A 6341-nucleotide genomic window follows, 5' to 3' on the forward strand; every position below is an offset into this window, starting at 1 on the left:
TTGTCTTAGTGGGTTTGCCCAAAATAGAATTACTGTTTTAAAGGGTAGAAACACATTTCAGAAAGGCAACCAGAGATATTGGTGACTGACTTAACCAGGATGCAGGGTCACCAGCAAATTGGTCTTTTCCCAGGCCAGGTAACCCTGGCTAAATAGTCATTATCATTTTTGTTAATTTTTGCTGGTTGACAGTTATTTTAATTTTGTTTCTTTTTTTTTCTCACTGCTAAGGATATCTCTCTATAACTTTTCATCAAAAGAAAATCATTATTCTAAAGAATGGCTGACAATGTATGAAAGTTGGACAGCCTCTATTTAAGAGCATAGTAATATTAATTTAGACCAAATTAACACAGGTCATAAGAAGAGGTCCAGGAAAGGAGACCAAGATGTAGCACCACTGAGGCAGCAAGACAACCAGGAGGGTGTGATGTCCTGGAAGCCAAGTGACATTGAAGAAACTGTGTCAGGGAGGAGAAAAGGAAATTATCTCTTGATATGCCAAGTGCTATCAGGAGCGAGAATTGATTGCTGCTTTTAACCACGTGGAGTTATTGGTGACCTTAACAGTGGACCCCATGGAATTCAGGAAAAGAAGATGTTATTGGAGTGGTTCCAAAAAGAGAAAAAGAGGAGAGGAATTGTAGGTGAGTAGTATAGACAACTCTTTGAGGAGTTTTGCTGTGAAGAAGAACAAAGAATTAGCTGGTAATAGGAAGGAGAAGTGGGGCAGAGAGGAAGTTTGATTTGTTTGTTTTTTAAGGTGGAAGAAATAACAGTATGTTTGAGTGCTGATGGCAATGACTGAGGGCAGAAAATTGATGTATGAGAGAATGGAGACTTGTCCTTCAATAAGGGAGAGGGAACTCACACTAGAGCATCAGAACTGTTTCTTAATGGTGGAGAAGGGAGGAGTAGATGAGTGCAGGTGTGCAGAAGTGAGTAGATATTGTGCTGGAAATCGGCAAAGATTCTGGGCTCTTTCAGTTACTCAGAGGAGCAAGCAAGGCTGAGAGGAGGTATGGATGCAGTAGGGGATGTAGGATTGCCTGGCCCACTTGAGGTTCCCTGATGTAAAGTGAAAGAGGTTCCCATGCATGTAAAGTGAAACCGGGGTGGGGTTTCTCCAGCCCACTCAGCAGCAGGCAGTAGGGAAGAGGCAGATTTAATCAGGCATCACTAGGCATTGCCAAGGGATGGATTGAGAGCAGGGAGAGGGAAGTGTGCAAGCAGGCCTGCACACTGCTAGACTCCTCTTCCTTTCTGAGAGACCTGTTCTTTCTGCCTGGCACCTGTAAGAGTTTCACCTCATCCTGGAGGTTCAGAAATTTCACCAGGTGCAAGAGGTGCGTATCCTTTTTTGATGTTCTGCCTGTGAGTTAGTGAAGCTTTTAGTTTGAAGATTCAAGGTTTTTTTCTCTTCAGAAAAGTATTCCTCTATTATTTATTTGATTATTACTTCTGGTCTCTTTTATGCCCCTTGAGATCTTATTATTTGAGGATTAATAAGCCCAGCAGAGCTGTCTGTCTCCCATGCCCTTACCTTTTCCCTCATGATGCTCATTTCTGTATATTTTTAGACTGAATTTTGTTTTCTTTTAGGAGCGACCATTCACTTTTCCAATTCTTCTGTTTGGATTTTTAAATTGGGAAAATGTTTTTGAATGTTCTAATTGCATCTGCTTGGGAGTTCTCATTACATTTTTTTTTTTTTTTTTCTGAGACAGAGTCTCATTCTGTTGCCCTGGCTAGAGTGCTGTGGTGTCAGCCTAGCTCACAGCAACCTCAAACTCCTGAACTCAAGCAATCCTACTGCCTCAGCCTCCCAAGTAGGTAGGACTATAGGCATGCACCACCATGCCCGGCTAATTTTTTCTATATATTTTTAGTTGGCCAATTAATTTCTTTGTATTTTTAGTGGAGACGGAGTCTCGCTCTTGCTCAGGCTGGTTTTGAACTCCTGACCTTGAGTGATCCGCCCACCTTGGCCTCCCAGAGTGCTAGGATTATAGGCATGAGCCACTTAGCCCGGCCTCTCATTACATTTTTAATATCATTTTCTTCTATGACATTCCTGATCTCTGCCCTCCATAGTATCCCCCTATTCTGGTTCATCATGGTCCTTCCCCTTGGAGATACTATTTCCATAAGCGGCTTAGATCACTTTTGCCTTTAAGTATCAGTGTATGTGAGATCCACCAACACCTGTGCAGGTCAGCCTATTAGGGGCTTACATGGCAAGGACTGGCAGGTGTTTTTGTTTAGGGGACCAGAGGTGATTGGGTCAGTAAGTTGAAAACCTCTCTTCTGAGTCATGTCAAGAGAGGCCTCTCAGTCTCAGCCTACTCACCTATTCAATGAATATTCAAGAAATGTTTACTGAGCACTTACTATATGTCCAGCATTGTTCTGGGTATTTCAACTCTTCTCCAATGCTGCTGGCAAGAGAAACAGCTGGTTTCTCCCAAATGGGCAGAGCTGGGACTCTAGGGTAAGGCAACTGAGGCACTCCTCCCAGGTGCAAAATTTAAGGGGCCACCAAAAAACTCAGTCATCAAGAGAAATGATATTTTAAAATCATTTAAAAATCAAAATTAATGCAAAAAATCCATGATAAACAAAATATCCACTTTAAACAAAGGCCAGGATCAGGGTAAGCAGAGTGCCTCACTCACCTCTCCTTTTCCCAGTCTTTCAGGTCCAAAGCTGCCTGCCCACATGGGCAGAGGGCAAACGGCAGGCTCATTCTCTGCTCCCAGGCTCCACATCCACTGTAGTCACGAAGTCAGTGGTCTGTTGCCAGGCTCTCCAAGAAAAGCCAGGCTCTTTCTAATGAATATAAGCCATCTCTTCCCCACTGAATTGAATTGCCCTGTTCCAAAAGTCTGTGTGTCTTTTGGTCTATTTCTAAACTGTCTGGTCTGTATTTCATATTTTTCAATTTAAAGCATGACTTTATGCCTATATAACTAGAAGTTCTTTGAAAACATTTTATTAGTTGTGATATGCCACCATTGTATATCACAATACTGTCATTTCTTGAGTTTTGAGCATTAGATTGTTTATAACTTTTTAGCCTTTTTTCCCCCCTATTGAAAGTAGCATGTGACTAAGTGTGCTACTCAGATGTGGAAATGTGCACTTTTGCCTGGGTTTTGCAATCATCAAAATGCTAGGCAGTGGGGACATGAAAATGAGGCTATGTTTTTTGCCCCTGAGGAGCAGACAGTCTGTAGGACACAAATAAGAAGACTGAAATATGGCAGCTGGTAGGATAGACAACTGTATAAGAGTTTCCTATTTCCAGGCTGGAGCCAGGAGAAATGTCACATGTCTAAGATATGCAAAGAAATGAGAACCGAGGCTGGAGCATTGGTCTGGTGATCCATCCAAAGAGGAGAACAAGGCATGTGTATTCTCAGAGTACTCCAGAGAAACAAAACCAACAGGATTTATTTTGTTTTATAAACAGTTCTCTTTTAAAGAGCAAAAGATTTTCATTTTGATGAAGTCCAGTGTATTTTGTCCTTTAGGGTTCATGGTTTTTGTCTCCTGTTTAAGAAATTTTTGCCTAACATAAAGTCACTAAGATTATGTCCTATGTTTTCACTTGGAAGTTTCATAGTTTGGGTTCTTACATTTAGGTCTATGCTTTATTTTGAGGTTGTTGGGTTTTCTCTTTTTTTTTTTTTCAACCGTTTACCTTGACAGAGGTTTTTTGTTTTTGTACAAGGGTTGAAGTTAATATTTTGTAAGTAGATATCATATTGTCCCAGTACCATTTGTTGGAAAGATTATCTTTCTCCTCTGTGGAATTGTCTTAGAGACTGTAAAAATCAATTGGCCTGATAGGCTTGATTACATTTTTGGAAACTTTGTTGTACTTCACTGATTTTACTTTACACCAGTAGCATACTGTCTTCATTGCCAAGGCTTTACAAGTCTTGAAATCAGGTAGTGTTAGTCCTCCAACTTTGTTCTGTTTCAAAATTGTTTTACCTACTCTAGATCCTTTGTATTTCTATTCAAGTTTTAGAACTTTTCAATTTCTATAGAGAAGCCTTCTAGGATTTTGATAGAGATGGGATTGAATAGATTAGCTTGGAGAAAATGGACACCTTAACAATATAGGGTCTTCTGATCCATGAGTGTGTTATAGCTGTCCATTTATTTAGGGTTTCTTTAATTTTTCTCAGCATTATGTTGTACTTTTCTACAGAATGTTTTTACCAGAACCTCCTACCTTCTGAATCCAATGATTCTTTTCAGTTCCAATCCTATTAGATTTCTGCAGCACCCAACACTGTGGTCAGTTACCTCTTTCTTCAGCCTTTCTCTTCCCTGGACTTTGTGCCATCACCCGGTCATCATTGTCCTTCTATCCTTTGGATTGTCCCACCCTGTCCTCTCACAGGTGCCTTTCCCACTTCTCGTGACCACAGGAGGAACAACTGAAGCTAATCACCGATACTCCAGGTGCCTACAATTTATGATCAGCTATGTTGGCAAAGATCTGTTCTGGAAGGAAGTCTTTGGATGTTTTAGAAAAGAGTCTGCCTTACTTCCAACAATTGTGGGATGATGATATTAAAAAGTGTCTCAAAAAAATATACCGTCCTTGAAGTGGGTGAGTCTGGAGATTAGGAGAGAATGGCCATATGGGAAAATCTAGCAGTTTTGCAGGTTTTCCTACTCACCATCTCAGCCTATTGAGATCTCCATGGTATTCTTTGAGTCACTTTCTTTTTTGCTATGCCTACTTAACAAAATTATTAGGTGAAATTCACATAACATAAAATTAACCGTTTTAAAGTGAACAGCTCAGTGGCATTAATACATTTACAATGACGTACAACTACTACCTCTATTTAACTCCAAAATATTTCCATTACTCCAAAGTAAAACCCCTTGCCCGTTAAGCAGTCTCTCCCCAGTCTCCCATACCATCACCTTCTGGCAACCACTAACCTGTGCTATTTCTCTATGCATTTTTCTATTCTAGGTATTTCACATGAATGGACTCATACCATATGTGGCCTTTTGTACCTGGCTTCTTTTACTTAGCATAATGTTTTGGAGGTTCTTGAATCACTTGTCAACTGTTTTGTCAAACTGTTCTCCTCCACTTCATGGGAGTCCCTGGTTACCCAATCTGGTGAAATTTAGGAAATGATCAACAGTAGTGACAGCAGTATGTAAACAGCAGTGATGTCTTAAGGATGGTGACGGGCACTGTTTGGCTGTTGGTTCTCCTAGAGGTGGCCATAAGTGTAGGCAAAGTTATGCTAAAAAGGGGACATTTCATCAAGTAAAAAACTATTGAAAATTCCAAACCAAATTCCTCATTAGCAAGAAGCAATCATAGGATGTCTGAAGAAAAAAAAGGAGACAAAAGTGGGAAAAACTGACTATCAGACCTGGGAGAGGGAGATAGGGGAATATCACATCCTCCTGCCTCTGTCCCCACACTTTTTCAGTCCAGCCTTACTGCAGTGATCCGGCAAGAGGGAGAAATGTGAATCCAGTGCTTAAAACCAGGAAGGCATAGTCCAGACTCTCCCCTAATTCCCCATTCTCAGCCCTAGGACCTTCTAGCTCTGAATTGTTTAATTCTTTCTGTCTTGTGTATTGGGTGTTTCTCTGGGTTTTATGAAGGTGATATTTTTAGAAGAGGAGGACTGAAAGATTACGGCAGCACACAAACGCACAGTCTACAACAAATGCTATTTTATCTTCACAGGAGGAAGGAGAGGGTGGGCTCTATTCTCATTTTACCCGGTTCTCCTTCTTTCCTCCCTTTTTTGCATCTGAAAATTGCATAGTATAAAGGAATGGAAAGTAGAACCCCAATTTCAGTTCCCTTTTGCAAACATGGACAAATAACTTCAAAGCCTGTCGCCTCATCTGTGAAACAAGACATGATAACCTCCCACTTCAGAGTTATGATGCTCAAAATGAAGGAATATTTGTGAAAGGGAAATCCACATGCTTTTGGTACATGTTTATGTTTTCAGTGAACACACTGATGTCTAGTAAGAAGCGCAGCCAACCAATACTTTGTCTTTTTTCTCGTCTGCCTTTCTCAATGAACCGTGAGAGTCTGAAGATGTGTCCTATCTTGGATCTCTGTCAACTTAGTCCCGCTACACCATGGGGACTTAAGAGGCCGACTCATCCCAAGTCCGGGATGAAGAGCGTTATTTAGGTTTGAAAAGCAGACTTAGCCCCAACCGAACGAGGCAGACGCCAGACCCGCCCCCGGCAACGGCAGCCCAGGCTCCGCCCCCTCGCGCCCATTGGCCCATTCAATTCAAGCAGGCACCAATGGGCGGAGGCGCAGG

The sequence above is a fragment of the Microcebus murinus genome, chromosome 13, assembly GCF_040939455.1.
Source record: "Microcebus murinus isolate Inina chromosome 13, M.murinus_Inina_mat1.0, whole genome shotgun sequence".
Classification (NCBI taxonomy): Eukaryota; Metazoa; Chordata; class Mammalia; order Primates; family Cheirogaleidae; genus Microcebus; species Microcebus murinus.